At 43.1% G+C, this 19,249-nt stretch overlaps 1 protein-coding gene across 8 annotated transcripts in view; it reads right to left on the bottom strand.

The window, feature by feature from the left end:
- Positions 1 to 18,723, bottom strand: part of PLCE1 (phospholipase C epsilon 1) — a 320,763-nt gene extending 302,040 nt beyond the window's left edge. For 4 of the 8 annotated variants that reach the window (XM_045438263.1, XM_045438267.1, XM_045438265.1 and 1 more), the window contains exon 1: positions 18,358 to 18,720. The gene's annotated coding sequence lies outside the window, so the exon portion shown is untranslated. Of the gene's footprint in view, positions 1 to 18,357 lie in introns of all 8 variants that reach the window. The other 4 variants (XM_045438272.1, XM_045438271.1, XM_045438268.1 and 1 more) reach the window with 2 other exon arrangements.
- Between the last annotated feature and the right edge of the window lie 526 nt (positions 18,724 to 19,249).

Below are 19,249 nucleotides of genomic sequence, written 5' to 3'. Positions count from 1 at the left end.
AAACAGAATGCAACACAGTTATTTATTACAAGGCAAGTCTTCTCTGTGAGTTTTCTCACTAATGGGGCATTATTTCTCAAAGAACAAGATGTCACCTAGGACGTCAGGGATCTGTCAGGTGGGCAAACCTAGAAGAACCACAAAGATGCCCCCTGCCCCAGGTTATTTGGGTTCAACAAGCATAAACCGAATGCCCAGTATATTCCAGGTCCTGAGCACAGCCCCAGGAACAAAGAGGTGACTGTGGCTGTCATACTGGGGTGGGGAATACAGGTACTAAATTTAAAAAAATCAATGTTTTGTTTGGGGCACCTGGCTGGCTCAGTCGGTTGAGCATCTGATTTTGATTCAGGTCATGATCTCACAGTTCGTGAGTTCGAGCCCCGCATCAGGCTCTGTGCTGACAGCTCAGAGCCTGGAGCCTGCTTCAGATTCTGTTATCTCCCTCTCTCTCTGCCCCTCCCCAGCTTGTGCTTTATCTCTCTCTTTCTCTCTCTCTCTCTCTCTCTCTCTCTCTCTCAAAACTGTATAAACATTAAAAAATATTTAAAAATCAATGTCAATAAGGTGAATCAGCATTGGAGGGGAGGTATGTGTGTGTCAGGGAAGGCTCTTTTCAATGATTGAGACCTAAACTGAATTTAAAGTACAGAGGAAAGGCGGGTGGGAAAGAGTGAGCAGCCCAAGGTAAGGCACAGAATGGGAAGACCACATGTTGTGCTTAGGGAGCTCCAAGTAGTGAAAGCATTGGGTATTCACTGCCAGGGTGTCCGGGATATTAGGAGACAGGTGGTGGCCAGAGAGGAAAAGATGCTGAGGGACGTACCCAAAGAAGTGGGTAGGTACACTTTCCTGCAGGTAGCAGATCAGAGCTGTTTTTCAGACATATATATGAAAGCCATGTGGAGAAGAGCACACTCATTGGTCCAGCAGCCCCTAGGGTCAGTTTGGCTCGGCTAGGAGTAAAAAACAGGTGGAATGAAAAAGATCAACCAGTCTTCACTGTGTTGCAAGCAGAAAACCTGAGTTGGGAGGAGCTTGGCTTGAGTAACTGGAGAGATCCCAAGAAATTTCCCAGCCAGACTTGCGTCAAATGCTAGAGGACACGGCTGCCTAGGTCTGTCTAGGTCATTGATTCAGGATCACCTGTGGAGCCCTGCTCTTGGCAGTCTTGCCCTGGGACAGTGCAGCTTCCTGACACCCTGGCAGAGCCTCCCAGGTGCTGAGTCAGTGCTGAACAGAGGGAAGAGGAGAAAAAAGAACCGGTATGGTTCTCAGTGGAACCTCCTCTGAGTCCTGAGTGAAGGCAGCAGAAATGAAGAGAAGGAAAATTATGGCCCTGGTGTTTCTGCATAAAATACTTATGCTCCAAATTTTCTCACTAGATGTGGTACAATTCAGAGCATCAAAGGCAGGTAAACCAGAGAAAGAGAGAGAGGGAGAGGGAGAGGGAGGAAAATGGCTGGGTTGGGATACAGCAGGTGTAGAAAAGCTTTCTTCTTCCTTCCTTTTTCCAGCTGTCCTTACACTGGAGCTGCCTCAGTCCCATGCACTCAAAAGAAAAGGGAATGATGAACCAGGGGGATATACTTTCAGAAGCTCCCAAGTGGGAATTCTAAACTTTGCATATTCATTTTGATAATATTTATAAAAAGAAAACCGTTCTCAAATTCAACCTACCCCCCCCCCCAAATTAATCACTCCACCTTTGGCTTGGACCTGGGGACAGAGGTGCAAGTCCCCATCTCATTAGCACAGGCTCACCTTTTCCCTTTCTCCCCTCTAATTCCAGCTCCTCCTGCTCAAGGCACTGAGAAGACACTCAGCAAGTGGCTGAGTCTGACAAATTCCCTGTCATAAGGTTAATAGCATATTCACAGTTGACCCCTGGGGGATGTGCTTCTCATCAACCCCGACAGATTGCAAAGCCCTGGCTTACTATTTACCACCATATCCTAGTATCTACTGGGCAGTCTCGTGCACAGAACAAACAATAAATGTCTGTGGGATGGACAGGTGCAAAAGTTGGGAACACGGTATGTTCCATCAATAAGGGAATGATTAAATAAAACATAGTACATTCATACCCAGGAAAACAGATTTTTGTTTGTTTGCCTTTATGACTCAAATTTAGATAAATGTACCTGGAAAGAGTTTCAGAGCATACTGTTTCACTTTAAAAAATAAAAATTAAAGAACAAAATATTCTATGAGCTCACTTATATAAAACAAAACAAAACCACACACACAAAAACAAAGGTATATCTTTATGTGTATGCGTATGTATGACTATATAAACACATTAGGAAAGTTTGTAAGAACACCCACTGAACTTGTAACAGTGATAACTTCTAAAAAAGAAAGTCAGGGGTTAATGTTAATGGGGACTTTAACTGTGTTTATACATTGTTTACAATTCTTTCCAATCAATAATGTATTACTTGCATAATTTAAAATAAAGCATAATCTACAAATCAAAGACATAATTTTTTAAATCTGAAATTATTTTATGTGATTTTCTTCATCCTGTAAAACTTTGCTTGAATGAGTTAAAGAGCCTGAGGAAGTCAGTAGACCTAGTTCCCACTTGGGCAAGGGTTTATTTATCCTGCTTATCTCTAGTTAGAGCCAACAACGCTAATGATTCTGAATAGCACAGGCCACTCCTTGGCTGTCCCATCCACTCCCACCCACGACTTCAACTATCACCTCTATGTGGATGACTCCCAAACGCCTCTTTCCAGACACAGCCTCTCTCCACAAGCTGCAGTCCTGACTTTCCAACTTCCTGTTGGGTAGAGCCAACACCCCATGTACAAAACCAGACTCCTGTCCTCCTCCTCTCCCTAATTCAATTCTTTTGCCTAACTCCCTCCTTCCTATTAACTGTCATCTTCTTTTTCCCAGGAACCAAGAAAGGAAGTTTCCCATTCATCTCTAGCCCTCTTTATCCATATATCGACCCAGTTACCTGTTACATTCTAGTGATTTTTCAAAGAAATTCTTCCCAACTGTTAACTCCCTTCTGTTGCCACTGACACCACATCAGATCAGGTCCTTTTTCACCCATAACCTGGACTAGGGGAATAGCCTTCTAAATGGTCTCCTTGCTCCTGACAGCTTTGATCACCAGAGGAAAGAAACTTAAAAACAACAACAACAACAACAACAACAACAACAACAACAAATTAGTGTTAGATGCTTTTTCATATACCATCTCACATGGCTGCCTAGGTCATACAACAATCCCTGGTACAAGGTATTATTGTCCTAATTTTGGAGGTTTTAAAACTAAGGTCGAGAATTTGCAAGGTGATTTGCAAAAAGCCTCACAGCTATTAGTTGCTGGAATTTTGATCTGAACCCTTATCTGTTGATTCCAGAGCTCGTGGTTTTTCCACCACAGTTGGGAACTTCCATGGATCCTTACCTTCTAAAAGATAAAATACACACCTCTTAACCTGCCTTGAAGGCCTTCAACATTCTAGCTTCAAACCTAACTTTGTAACAGTATAGAGTATGCACCTGTCAAACACACTAACAATGTTTCACATGCTTTATTTCATTTAATCCACCACAAATCTATGAGGTAGGTACGATGATTATGTTCATTTTATGGATTCAGAAACTGATGCAAAGTGAGATTAAAAATAGATTACTATGTTGGGGCGCCTGGGTGGCTCAGTCAGTTAGGTGTCTGACTTCGGCTCAGGTCATGATCTCACAGTTTTTGAGTTCGAGCCCCGCGTCAGGTTCTGTGTTGACAGCTCGGAGCCTGGAGCCTGCTTCGGATTCTGTGTCTCCCTCTCTCTCTGCCCTACCCCTGTTTGCTCTCTGTCTCTCAAAACTCAATAAACATTAAAAAAAAAAAAAAAAACTAAAGAAAATAGATTACTATGTAAATCAAAAATTATCTCAAAATAAAATTTAAAAAATAGCTTAATCAACATTACCCAGCTAGTAAAGCTGGATTTCAAACTGAGGTCTGTCTAGCTAGAGAAATTTTTAGGACGCAGAATGGACAGGTAATTCAGTTCATGCAATCAATCAACATTTGTCACAGGCTCAGTACTATGCTGGGGCTGGAGACAGGAGAAGTGAGCACTGACAGTAGTAGCTGCTCCTATGGAGCATATGCTCTATTGGGAAAGGCAGATATTGAAATGGGAAGGGGAAGCCCGCAGTGCTGAGAGACCATGGACTCAGAAGGAGTAGCCTTGGAGATCTGAGGGTATCGGTAAGTCAGTCACTGCAATAAGGAACATGGGAGAAATAGGTTTGGGAAAAGACTGAGCTCAATTTGAGACACAAGTTTTGGGAGGATGTCACACAGGCAGCTGGATATGCAGGTGTGGAGCTCAAGAAGAGCACAAAAAGATCTGGAACCATTGATTCAAAGGTGAAACACAACTCATGACAGTGGATTTAACCTAAGGAACCCCAGCATTTATGCAGGCAAACAAGGAAAGAGAGGCCTCAAAGGAGCCCCTGCCCACCTGGCTGACTAACACTCTCCTGTGAACAAACCTTCTGAGGACTGCTTCACCTTTTCCCAAGCAGGAACACCTTTCCCTTCTTTCTATCAAGCCACACCATGCCTCAGTTAAGCCCTCACCTTGTACCAGAAGACTCCAACCCAGAGCTTCCTCTCCTGGACTCAAGTCATGGAACAAATGGCCAGAGACTCCACCGTTTCTTTGTAAGGATACTGAAAATTTCAAGTATTTGTGCCCTGTGTCTCCCTAACTGAACTGAAAGCTCTTTAATGACAAATCACTGGTTTCAAATTAGGAATACAGTTAATATCCTCTTTACAGAACCAATCAATAGTAGTCAATTCCAAAAAAAAAAAAAAAAGTGTAATAAAGCAGTAAATCAATAGCCGAGCATTTATGTAAACTAGTTACTCCAGAAGGACCGGAATGCCTTCCTGAATACAACAGCAACCAGCATCCTGGGCATGCTCTCAAGTTTTCCCATGAGCCTCTACACTGAATAGAGCCAGTCACAAGGTGACCTCTTCTTGTGCATTTCTAGTCTGTTCCTTGGAATGTGCCACGTTCTTTAGACTTAGCAGCCCTTGCTTCCAGAATCCTTCAAGTTGAAAAAAAAAAAAGTCTTCCAAAGGGAAGAAATGAGGGTGAAAATGATTTGCTCAAGGAAACACCAAGTAGCAGCCCAAGAAGCATCTTTCCCATGAGTCAAGCCACAGTTTTAACCAAGCCCCTTTAACAAAATCTTGTCATATTTTATGGCTCATAAATGATTCCTCACTCATAAGGTTTACACTACCCTTCCATACATAAATAAATGTCCGAGCTATAGAGAAAGGGAGAGAGTTAGTAACTTCTTGTTTCACAAATCACAGAAACTGTCAGGTTCTCACCCGCATTATCACCTGGCTCAGGTAAGCCCAGGTTAGGCAGCAGCTTTGGGGGTATTGCTCATCCCATCGGCAAGCACAGTTGATGACACACAGGAGTGACTCAACGTGACCTCTGTGTATATGAGTGATGAATGGATGAGAAAAGAAGTTTGGGAAAAAACAAAACTGTAGAAAAGAATGAGGAGGCAGGCAATGAAGGGTGACATGTAAGTAGCAAGGGTGAGAAGAGACAACCAACCACCCCCTACATCTGAGGCCCAGACTCTCCCCAACTTCTCCACAAAGACACCAACACAGTAGCAACATTTCGGGGTCAGTGTCTCAATCCTACAGCTGTGAAATACACACTTAACAGTATTCACCATTTAGTATTTTTAAGTTTTGTAACTGCCTTCTTTCTTTCTCTTCATGTGCCTTAGGAACACTTTTTTTTTTTTTTAACCTTTCAGCTAAATTAAGCCTTGACACCGAAATTGACAACTACTAGATTCTTAGGCAATGATGCAGCCCAAGCTTGTCCTTTGGGTTTGCCTCAGTGCTGCTTTAACATCCCATTGCTCCAGAAAAGATCTGCCTTTGGTGTCTGGTATCCTCAGGGATGGTGCCTAACCCTCTAATGGCAGAGTTCCCATTCTGCCTATCTTATGAGAGACACAAAGAAGCATGAGTGTCCCCGGTATTTAAAAAAAAAAAAAAAAAAAAAAAAAAAAGAGCATTGATCGCATTTTCACAACACAGGAAGAGCCCCAGTTAACCCATCTCTGATATGCACTTTATCCTACTTACTTTGCCACACAAACAGCATCTCTAGCTCCTCACCATATTGGAGGCTGCCCCTGTCACTCTCAGGAAAGCACAGGGTGGTCTCCTGGAATCCAGTCTATGCATACCCAGGAGCAGCAGCTAATTTTAACAGCAGTCTTTGATGACCATGGCTAAAATCTAGCTAAAAAGAATTCCAAAGTACAATCCAAATGGGTTCTAGATTAACCTCTATCTTAGAGATATAATTCATTAATACAATGATAATAAATTGCCACAACAAGACTGCAAGCATGGTTTAATGGTAGATTTGTTAATGTAATGTAACACAGCAGTAGGTCAAATGTGAAAAAAGCATTAAATCACCTCAAAGATTACCCTTTTGGCATGTGACATAATGCAACTTCCTTTTATTTATTTTTTAAAATATGTGACTACAAAATTACTTTCTCAAAGTGATTTAAGCTTTTTAAAAACAAAAGACAATGTTATATTTCTTAGTGAATATGAAAAGCATTTCCATTAAAATCAGGATTAAATTAAAAGGTCTATGATCCTTATTCTTAGTTAATAATACTCTGGAATTTCTGATTCACAAGAGAAATAATCATTACTTGTGGATAATACAATTCTCCACATAGAAAGCTCAAGAGAATCAGCTAAAAGATTAAGATGATTAAATAAAAAACATTTTTTAAAAATAAGAGAAATATAATACGAAGGTTACTACAAAACTTAACTGAGAGATATTTGAGTAAATGAGTAAATTAAGAAACATACTGAAAGGATAAAGAAGATGTGGTATATGTATACAATGGAATATTACTCAGCCATAAAGAAGAATGAAACATGGTCATCCAACATGGATGGACCTAGAGGGCCTTATGCTAAGTTAGATAAGTCAGACAGAGAGAGACAAGTACTATATGATTTCACTTGTACATGGAATCTAAAAAACAAAACAAATAAACAAACAAACAGACCCTTAAATACAGACAACAAACTGGAGGTGGGGGGACAGATGGGTGAATTAGATAAAGGTGATTAAAAAGTATAAACCTCCTGATATATAATAAATAAGTCTTAGGGATGAAAACTACAGCATAGGGAAGATAGTCAATAATATTGTAATAACGTTTATGGTGACAGATGGTGATGACACATTGTAATGAGCATTGAGTAATGTACAGAATTGTCAAATCAATATATTGCACAATTAAAACTAATATAACATTGTATATAAATTATACTTCAGTGATAAATTTTTTTTAGAAAAGAAAAATAAACATACCAGAATGTAAAGACTAATTACTATAAAGACATTCATTCTTCTTGAATTAATATATAGATTTATTTCAATCCCAGTCAGAATCTCAGTGGATTTTTGAGATTTGACAAAATGTCTCAAAATTTAATTTGCAATAAAAAGCAAAAAATAGTAATAATAAAGAAAATTTGAATAGCTATAATGAGAGAGAACTTTCTTTATGCGATACTAATATATATTATAAGGCTAACATAAATAAAACAGTGAGGTACTCAAGCATTTGAAGGTAGATTATCTTATGCCTGAAACTAACTTTAGAATATACAAAATGAGATTAGAAGTTGCCTAGGATTGTCCAATGTATGTATTATTGAGGGAAATTATATAAGGAATATAAATATATATGAGGAATAAATATATTATTAAGAAAAATTAAGTATTTAGAAAACAGGTTAGATCTTCAGCTAATAATATGTACAAAAAAAACTTATTCCAAATGAAAATTTGAATGTAAAATGCCCCTGAAAAGCTAGGGGCACCTGGGTGGTTCAGTCACTTAAGCTCTGACTTCCACTCAGGTCATGATCTCACAGCTCATGGGTTCAGCCCGAATCAGGCTCTGTGCTGACAACTCAGAGCCTGGAGCCTGCTTCGGATTCTGTGTCTCCTTCTCTTCTGCCCCTCCCCTGCTCACACTCTGTCTCTCTTTCCTTCAAAAATAAATAAACATTAAAAAAAATTTTTTTTAAAGCCTGAAAAGCTAAAAAATATAATCATAGAAAATAGATAAAGACTACAAATTTAAAGGCCATGGAAGTAATTATCAGGAAGGACTAGATCTGCCTGGTCATATGGAAATTAAAATTTTCTATATGTTAAAAAATATGCTAAACATTTCAAAAATATGATATTTCATTAATATATATAGTATCCCATAGTGGGGGTAAACATAATCTGCTTAATTATGCTTAACAAAGTTAGGTGAAAACTTATAAAACATGAAAACATGATCTCAATTTGGAAAAAAAAAAAAAAAAAACAGGAAAAAAAACCCTAGAAAGCCATGAACCAAATGTTAGTAATTACTCTAGACAATAGAATTGTGGTTGATTTTTGAACTTTTTCTTTATCATACTTCTATTTCCCAAAATAAACATATAGTTTTGCAATCAAAAAATGCTAACTTTGAGCCCCGCGTCAGGCTCTGTGCTGACAGCCTGGAGCCTGAAGCCTACTTCGGATTCTGTGTCTCCCTCTCTCTCTGACCCTCCCCCACTCACACTCCGTCTCTCTCTCTCTCTCAAACATAAAATAAACATTTAAAAAATTAAAAAAAAAAAAAAAAAAGAAAAATGCTAGTTGAGAGAAACAGCAGCAAGTGACAAAGACAGGAAAATACTTACAAAAATATAGGATGCAGGAATGTTATATTCTTAATTCATGAAGAAGTCTCAAGTTAAAAAAAGATAAATGGACAAAAATGACAATTAAACAACCAAAAAAGCACAATGATGTGTTATATATTTATCAATATGTATATTTATTTCTAGTAAGCAAAGAAATGCACAAACTATGAAACACCAAGTCTAGTATCTTTCACTGACATCCACTGGAAAGACTACTCTAGTATATCAGAAGTAGAAGCACAAATTGGTACAACCTTTTTGGAGAGCATTTTGGCAGTACGTATCAGGGGTCTCTAAGAAAATTCTACACTTTGATTTGTGGTATTTCCACTTCCAGGGACTCTGTGCTAAAGACAGAATGAGAGATCTAGGCAATGGAGAGGTATTTAAATAGAAAAAAAATCAGGGATCAAACAGCGAAATTTCCAGCAGTAGGGGAATGGATAAGCCCTCCATGGGACCACATGATAGAATGAGACCCAACCACTGAAATCAAAGTTTGGAAACACCAAATGATGTGGAAACATCTTTTGTTGTTGTTGTTGTTGTTGTTGTTGTTGTTGTTGTTAATTTTATTTGTTTATTTTGAGAGAGACAGATAAAGTGTGAGAGGAGGAGGGGCAGAGAGAGACAGAGAGAGGGAGAGAATCCCAAGCAGGTTCCATGCTGTCAGCTCTGAGCCTGATGTAGGACTTGAACTCATGAAGCCATGAGAAATGACCTGAGCCGAAATCAAGGGTCAGATTCTTATCTGACTAAGCCACCCAGCCACCTCTAATGTGCAAACATCTTAATGATGGACTGTTAGGCAAAGAACCCAGGATTCAAAATTGAGTATTATATATCTACAGTATGGTCTTAATTCTGTTTGAAACAAAGGTCTCAGTTTTGCCACTCCCCAGCTAGGTGGCTTTGATCAAATCCTTGAGTCTCTCAAGGAGATCAGTTCTTTCAACTTTAAAAGTAAGAGGGAGGGGCGCCTGGGTGGCGCAGTCGGTTAAGCGTCCGACTTCAGCCAGGTCACGATCTCGCGGTCCGTGAGTTCGAGCCCCGCGTCGGGCTCTGGGCTGATGGCTCGGAGCCTGGAGCCTGTTTCCGATTCTGTGTCTCCCTCTCTCTCTTCCCCTCCCCCGTTCATGCTCTGTCTCTCTCTGTCCCCAAAATAAATAAACGTTGAAAAAAAAAATTAAAAAAAAAAAAAAAAAAGTAAGAGGGAGACAATTGGACCCCTCCTTTCTAGCCCTCAATTTTCACTGTTGGATGACATAGCACATAATAAAAAAGTAATAAACAAGTCATAAATGGGTATATAACATCTGCATTAACAATTAAAAATTTTTAAAAATAATAAGTAAAAGAATTATAGTTGTTAAAATTGTTTGGATTAAAGATTCTTTTTTTTTTTAATTAGTATATCCTAAATAGGTGACATATTTTAGATCTGTGCTAAGATAGTGATAATTCATTAGAACTATACGGTGTGGCTAGAAATAAGCACACTCTTATCCTCTGTAACTAATTTGATCTGGGCTTGCCTGCCTGAGTCGGGAACACACTTCACCTGTTGTCAGCCATCCCATGACTTGGCATTGGTGAGGCCCCGCCCATTCTCAGTCAGCAAGGGGGTGGTCATGGGAGAACCTGCAAGGCTGTCTGACTGCTATGTTGCATAGTGGATGATGGTCACTTTTTTGGAGTTCTTTTTGTAAATTTCTTTAGCTTCTGTGTATATTAGCTCAAGAAATTCTTACCTTCCTCTGTTAGGTTCAAATAATAATTGAGCATATTTCTTTCACAACCGCCTGGAGCTTTACCAATCCCTCCCACTATGAATTGTAAAACCATGCCAGAGGCACGATGAAAGAAAAACCTCAAACACAGTAAACCAGGCTGAGTTAGGGACTATTGAGCCTGCTGAGTGGCAAAGAAGTGAATCTGAATCTGCTCAGACCCCAGCAGTTAACAAAACTGCAAACAGAGTGAGGTTTATGCTTTGCCCTATCATCTAAATTCATTCTGCCTTGGGGCGGGGAGGGGAGGGGGGGAGGAACACATTTCATGCCAAAAGTTTTTAACTTCTGTGAATTTTAACCACCTCTCTGAAATTGACAAACCAGACTGCCAGAGAGGGCTTCAATTCTCCCAGGCAAACAAACCATAGGTGAAAATATGTTCATCAATGAAATCTGAGTTCATGTTATTAATAATAACAAATGAATTGAAACTTCTTTAGAAATGACAGTAACTTGAACCAAATCCAGTGATATCCAAATTAAACTCTGTTATATGATATTTTAATCCCAAATGTGTATAGTATATACTCAGTCACATGTGTTTTTCCCAGTGATTTTTTTCCATTCCCTGGATTTTCCATAGTCAGTGATATTATATAGTTTAAACCTAAAATGAAGTCATCAAAACAGAGTCTCTCCTTGCTTCTGCCTCTTCCTTAATTCTGAATATTGCAGCCCTACTGTTTTATTATTATAATGCAGTTGTTCTTATAAGGCATTAAAAACATATAAATGATCACTGCGTTTTGTTGTATCTCTGGACCTATAAGGACTCATAATCAGCCCCTCTTAAGGGAGACTTACCAGTACTTTTATAAATGGATCACATTTTCTTGGGGCCACCAGAGCAGATCACGCCACAGAGTGTGCAGCAATGCCACCACTAAGTAGATAACGGCACTGACCAGCACTGTGTGACCAATAACCCTGTCAAGCTTAGCCACCCCGTTTATGTTTACATTTTGTTAAGTCCTAAGGGTAGAGAGGAAAGGATTCAACAGTGTTCAGTCTGTATTATGGACCAAATGCCTTGGAGAAGAAAAAGGGAGGAGACTGGAGTTTCACTTTGCTCCTCTCATCCCAGCCCTTACATCTGGCAGGCAGGGGAGGAAAGAAGAAATGTCTTGCAAATCCTGAAAGTAGCAGAGACCCTGCTTCCTGGCAGAGGGCAGTGAGGCCTCAGAGACCTTGAGGAGGCGAGGCTGCTGTAGAGGCAGCCTCAAGTTACTGCACCTGTGGTCAGGGACAATGGAAAGCTCAGTGGTAACCAGGCAGAGAGAGGAGGAACAGCAGACCTCCAGCTGCAGCCCCGTAGGAGAGCAGAACCCTGTGAAGACACAAGGCTAGCTTCTTCTTCTATTGTGTCATTGGGAGACTTAGAAACGATCCTGAGAGCTAGTGTTTGTTGAATTTTTATTGTGAATCAGGCACTGTTCTAAGCCCTTTGCATGAATCATCTCATTTATTATGTAGATTCTATTGCCCCTCCCATTACATACATGAGGAAGTTTAGGTCCCAGTAGATGAAGGTTATGCAGATTGTATATAAGTAGTAGAGTTGGGATGTAAACAGATCTAAGCAACATGTATCCAAATCCCAAATTTGTAAAATGCAATTAGAGAAAATACAGAGTTATATATCTTGCACATCCAAGTCTCTGGGCTAAAGGTCTTCTTCAGAGTGCCTTAACATGCAGGTTGGTTCCTCTCAAACTTCTCTGCCTCTCTAGCAATAGAACTGCCCTTCCAGGACAAATCTAAAGCAGAACTTCAATATATAAATAAAATTAATAAGAGCAAGGCTGCAGGGCAGAAGCAGGGTGAAGGGCTGAGGTCTTCTCCTACCATATCCTTCACCTGGCGGAGGCCCCAAACATTCCTGGAACATAGTTTGAAAACCACTGGTTTTGACCAATACCACTCTGAATTATGTGCTTGAGAGACAAAAGCAGCACAGCTAGAAAACCAACAATAGCCAGCTAAACCAAAGGAAAAAGGCAAAAATAACCCTCCCCCTGGCCCCAAGAGTCACAGTGGTACCTCACTATCCCCTGACACTAACCATCTCAAGTTTGAGCATTTGAGGGGCCAGAAGAAGGTGGAATTCAGGGTTGGAGCAGAGAGTCAGGAATGAGGCAAATCCAATAAACAGGCAGAGGTGGGAAGCAGAGCCAACAGGACTCCTGGGCCAGCGGTCTGTGGTGAGTGAGCGAGGCTGCTGTAAGAACAGAGGTGGGAACGAGAGGGAGGCCTGCACAAGAACTGCTCCCAGAGTCGGCGTCCTCCGGCTATGAGACGGCAATGGCAAAAACTCACCGAGCACTTCAGTACCAGGCTTTTGGGGCAATGGGGGGACTACACTGCCCTCCTTCTCACTGATTCAAATACTATCTTTTCCTTCCATACAGTAACATACTATTCAGGGGCTGATACTGTCAGACTAAGCAGACAGAAATGCCTGCTTCGGGGAGTAGTGTGGGTAACACTTAAGAGCGTCAGACTGCTTGGCATCACACTCTAGCTCTGCCACTACTAACTGTGTAACCTCGGGAAAGTTACTAAACCTCTCGGTGCCTCAGTTTCCTCTTCTCTGATCTGAACACAAAAGCACCTATCTCAGCAGGCGGCTGTGAGGATGACAGGTTAATACACGTAAAGTACTCAGAACAGTACCCAGCAAGGTTTGCACTAGGTATTGGCTGTTATCGTCCCCTTATTAGGAGAGCTTTTGTTTCTGCACCCAACCACTTTCTGGTTTCTCTTCCATGCCATATTAGTTTCTTATTGTTGCTGTGATAAATTGCCACAGTTTCTGTGGCTTTAACAACACAAATTTGTTATCTTACAGTTGTGAAGGTCAGAAGTCTAAAATGGGTTGGTAGGGCTGCATTCCTTCTGGAGGCTCTAGGGAAGAATCCATTTTCTTGCCTTTTCCAGCTTCTAAGAGGCCTGCATTCCTTGGCTCATAACCTCTACCTCCTACTAGAGACTCTGATCCTCTTGCCTCCCTTTTATAAGGACCCTCTTGATCAGACTAGGCCCACCCAGATAATTTCCTCATCTTAAAATCTTTAATTGCATCTGCTCAGTCCCTTTTGTCATGTAAAGTAACATATTTATAGGTTCTGGGGATTAAGACTTGGACACCTTTAGGCGACTATTGGAATTATTCAGCCTACGACACATGCCTCTCCAAAGTCTAAAACTGCACACTGGCAAGGCTAAGGTAGACCCAGAGGGCAAGAACAATAATATTAGTAGCTAACTTTTTGAGCACTATGTACCTGGCACTATGCAAAGTGCTTTAAGTGCTTTAAGATCTTACTCAGGTCTCACAGCAACCCTGTAAAATTACTACCCTACAGAAAGGATAATTTCTTGTCTAAGGTTGTACAGCTAGTAGGTGGTAAAGCCTATGTAAACCAGGTAAGTGTGATCCTAGAGTCCTTGTATTTCACCAATAGAATACCTTTTCCCTACACCTTAAGCTATTATAACTTAGGGGGAGGGGAAAAGGGTTGCACCATGACAATCAGGGGCCTCAGAGACTGTGCCATAAAAGGCAAAATGCTCCCTGGATACAGAGAGACAGGGGTCCTGCAGAGCCCATACTAAAAGATCCACACAAATAGTGAAGCACTCAGAACATTTTATTATACTCAAAGGAGAAACCTTGGGATTAATTAAGAATTTCAAGTATACCCAGGAAGGGACCACTTAGTCTTGCCACCACTTGGGGAGGGAAAGTGAAAAGCCCATTGCCGACCCTGGGCCAGGTCTGCAGTTCTAGTCAACCTCCAAAAAGAAGATAGGAACTCACAGTCTCCTGTGAAGAGACTTCCAACTGAGTCACACGGATCCAGATCCTCTGAAAGCATACCAGGAAGTCTCAGAACCCCTGTGGGCCACCAGACTGGCCCCACCAGTGTTCAGCAGTCAGTATACACCAGGACCAAACCATCCCCCCTGCCTTCTACCCCATAACAGTTATGAGTATATAACCTGCCACATGCCACTGGTTTCAACAAGGGCCCAGTAATTTTACCAATACCACGATGAATGGCCTCTTTTTCTATCAGTTCTTACACGGTGAATGGCTCAAATTTTCTATCAGTTCCTACATGGTGAATGGCTCAAAATCAACTATGATGGGCACAAGGTGGAAAGGGGAAAGGCAAACAACTGCTAAGCACACGTGGTTTAACTAACCATTCACAGCATCTCAACCTCAACTGCTAAACAATTTAGCCACAGCCCTACCTGAAACTTTCTAATCAGCTGAGTTATAGCTATCTGGCTTCACCCAGCCAAAAAAAGTGGCCATTTGTTTGTTCTGAGTGACGAGACCAGAGGCTGATGCAGAACAGCACAGTGGTCAAGGGAATGGACTCTGAAGCCAGCCTGCTCTGACTGCCTCCTGGCTCTGGCACTTTCTTGCTATGACCCATGAAAGTTACTTAACCTTTAGGTCCCGGGTTTCCCCATCTTTAAGATGCACATGATAATGGAGGTCCATACTCCTTTATCCAAATCAGATTTTTGGTTTTTATAATGGTAAGACAGTACCGTGTGCCATATATTACATAACACTGTTGGTAGGATCCACAGCAAACATGTCCATTCTTTCTGAAATAAGAATGTATGAACAGTTCTCACTAGGTGAGAAAAATAAAGACTACCTCATGTCAAGTCAGACCAAATTTTGTAGCCAAACTTATAAAAACCAGTTTTCAGAGCTTGTTTTGATTTTAGAATTGCAGGTAAGGGATAACACGTCTCTGGCACTTGCTGCCTAAAGTTCGAATGAAATGAGTTAATAGATGTAGAGTACTTAGAACACTACCTGGAATGCCGTAAGCACTGCAGAAGTGTTACCAACAACAACTGTTACCAAGATTTGCATCTAAATAGATTTGCTAGAGCATTATAAACAGGAACATTTTAATTTATGACTAAATTTGGTTCAGAAATCAGTACCTTGGCGATGAACAGGCATGAACCCTTTAGAACAATATTCCAGGACAGGATTTCTGAAGCAATGGAAATGTCCTGTATCTTAATTGTCTGGTAGAGCAGCAACTAGCCACATGTAAGTACTGAGCTCTTGAAATGTGGCTCATTAATTTCATTTAATCCTAACTAATTTGAATTTAAAGCCAAGAGCCATATGTGGCTTGTGGCTACCATACTGATGGTGCAGCTATAGAGGGCTAGGATCCAACCTGGCCCATGAAAACCTATTTAAGCCATAACACAGATGAAATATAGCTTTAGTAAACATAAGCCTGAGGCCTGCACCCTGAGAGCAGAGAAGACCACATGATGCTGAAGAGAGTCTTCTCTTCCTTTCTAGGCCTTGTGCTTGGCCCATGACAAAGTACATCTTTGACATCATCTTTACCCTCCCCACTTCTCCATCTCCAACTCCCTTTTTGGGGATCCCACATAACTGGTCCACATGCTTCTCTAAGCCCTATCATACCTCCCAGGCCTTCTACCACAGTGCCATGCTCCCTATCACCTGCCTTCCCTCTCTCCAACCAAATTCCCACTTGCTCAATGCCAAGATGTCAACCAAATGTGAGCAGGAAAGCAACTTGATCAAACAAGCCGCTATTACTTTCTCTAACAGCTTCCCTATGTTTCCTTCTAAATCCAGAAGCTCTTAATTGTTGTGTTCCCCAGGAATCCCCCTCTCCTCCCACCCACCCCAGCAGAGGTAGCCCAGCCAGAGAGAGAGGAGTCTGGGCTGAAGCAGCTGTTGTCCTCCGTAGGCTGCCTGCCAGCCAGGTGTGTGGCAGTTGGGGACTGCCAACACACACACATGCAGAGCGGGCTCGCTCTGTGCAAATATCTCCTCCTGCCCAAGCATGAGAAACATTCCCTGCTCTCTGCTCTAAAAAAACATCATGCACAATTCTTTCCAATTATCCTTTATTCATTTAGAAATTTGTAAGTAACAAATTGCACATTAAATTCTTTTTTTTTTTTAAGTACACAACAAAAACCCAGAAGAGACTGTGACTAAGAACAGTTGCAAATAAAAAAGAAAACCAACCACCTTCACTGGAATCTAGCTTCACCACAACCCACTTGAGCATGGAATTTTTAATGACACAGGTCAACCTTGGAGCACATCCAAGGAGCTTATGTTACTAGAAGGACTGGAAGAACGTCCCTACAGCTCAGTCTCACCTCTTACTTGGTCCCAAGGCATGGACCAAAGATAATTACTATGCATGGCTCCTAGGTATAAAGAAAATTTCCTCTGTCGGCCTGTAAATGGAGGACACATAAATGGTAAATATTATGTTTTTCAATATATCCTTTCATTTATACTATCTTCTCCAAAGTAAAGATTTGAATCAAAGAACAACTGTCTTAACATTTAATAGCAGCCCACAATTATTTCACAGGGCCTTCTAGTCACAAGCACTGTGCTAAGAAAGCCACCATTAATGCCTTCAGTAGGAAAAATGAGACGTGCACATAAATAACTCTGGAAGAAAAGAAAGGTCGGGAAGGTAAAATTCTGCAGGAATCCCAGCAGCGGCAGGTTGACTATTTGGGGCTGGGGTTACCTGGGATGGCCTCACAGCAGCAACAAAACTCAGTCTGAAGGATGGTTAGGATTTAGAATGGTGAAAAGGGGCAGGAAGGGCATTTGGGAAGAGGAAAGGACATTCTAGCTGACAGCATCATCAGGCATTCTTTAGAAAGTATTCGTGAAGACATGGCTGCATACATCATCCAGAGATAGTTCAACTCCCCTTCTCCCGCAGGGACACACTGTGGGACAGTATCTATGGGGTCACCTTCACCAACCACCCAAGAAAGGTTTTCAAAAATTCTCCCTAGTGGGTCCAGCATTCTTGGCCTCCCCTGTGCCCATTCTGCGGTCGAGGCCCCACCCTATTCTACCAGGGGTGCCGACAAGAAACACAAGGAAAAGTGCCTAATCTTGCAAGCATATAAAAGATCTACCAGCAAATTCTGCATAAATGCAACTACAATTATGAACAGCATGCAAATAAAACTTTCCGATGAAGTGAATCTCCCGTAACATCTCTTCAGGGAGCTAGTGAAAATGATGCTGATAAATCTTTAAACGATGAATCTTTCTTACACGGAACAATTGGTTGAGTCGGTTGAACCCACTGTCTCATAGATTAAACACCAGGCAAGGATTAAAAAAAAAAAAAAAAAAAACCATACAATTTATACTGCGCATTTGTTATTAGCCACAACGGCGGGCTTCTGGCTCTATGTTACTCATTATCGCAGCACTAGAGAACATTTTAAAAGACGTGGCCATCCCAGTTACCAGTTAAAGTGAGCCCAGGTCCAACATGGGATTTTCTAGGACTTGACGTAGCTCAGTCTCTCCAGGAACTATCTCGTGGGCACCTTCCTTGAAATCCTGTTGCTAGGTGCCGCCTCAAAGAGAACTTATGTTTTCCCTCCTTGGGCTGGCCGCCTCCACAAGCATACAGAAAACGCGGCGGAGACCGAGGCAAACGTGTGAGGGCAGCGAAGTTGGCGCTCAGGGTGCCCTCGGGCCGGAGTGGCCCGCGCGCCCTCAGAGCCCTGCCTCGGGTCGCCCGGGTGGGGGCGGGGCCCGGGCCCCCGCGCCAGGTACGGACCCACGCGGCCGCCCTCAGGGATCCGCGGGGGTCGCACAGAAAGCGCCCACCTCTCCCCGGCGCCAACCTCGGGAACCGAGCCACACGGTCGCCTCCTCACCTCTGCTCTTCGGGCCAGTCGCGCCGCACCGAGTCCCCAAGTGCAGCGTCCCCTCTGGGACGCGCCTGTCGCTAGCGGCGTCGGGTGTCCCCGCTACCGTGTGTCAGCGGCGGAGCGGGTGCCAGCGGCGCGCCACAGCCACAGGCAAGTGCCCGGGAGGCAGAGCCCGGGGCGCGCCGCCCGCCGCGCTCTAGCGTGTGCGCCCCCGCGGGCGCCGCTCCCTCGCTCCGCGCCCCTGGGCTCTGCGCGCTGCCGGGACGGCACGGCGGCGCGGGCGGCAGCGGGGGCCCCCGCCCTGGGCCGGCCTTTCCCAGAACTCGCCCGCCCCGGGTGAGAGGCCGCGAGCGCCGCCGCGGGCCCCCGGGCGGCCGGGGGAGCGGCCTGAGGCGGGGCCCGCCCCCGGCAAGGGCCGCGCGGAGCAGGCGGGGGAGAGGGGCGGACCCGGCCGCCACCCCCGCCCGGGAGGCCCGCCGCGAGACCCCCGCTCGGCCTCGGGCCCCGCGGGCTGGCGGCAGCCCGGGGCCCAGGCGGGGGCGGGCGAGAGCGCTGCCGGGCCGCCCGGCTGTGGGGAGGCGGGAACTCTGGGCATCCCAGGCCGCGGGAACTTTAGCCCACACCTTCTCCCCGGGGAGCTGCCCTGTTTGACACTTCTGGAAACTGAGGCTCGTGGCGGATAGGTCGCTTGACCCAGGTTACTCTGGTAAATGGAAGCACCAAGTGTCGAACCCCTTCAGTCAGTCATTAATTTAACAGGTTTTACTGAGCACCATACCGGGCCTGGCGCCGTGCCAAGCTCCGGAAATACTCCTTTTACTGGTAATAGTGGCCATTCAGGTCCGTGGACTCCAAATCCAGTGCCCTGTCATTGCTGAAGCGAACATGAGGATGTTCA

Source organism: Leopardus geoffroyi, chromosome D2 (genome assembly GCF_018350155.1).
Source record: "Leopardus geoffroyi isolate Oge1 chromosome D2, O.geoffroyi_Oge1_pat1.0, whole genome shotgun sequence".
NCBI lineage: Eukaryota > Metazoa > Chordata > Mammalia > Carnivora > Felidae > Leopardus > Leopardus geoffroyi.
This window is presented reverse-complemented; position numbering and strand designations above follow the sequence as displayed.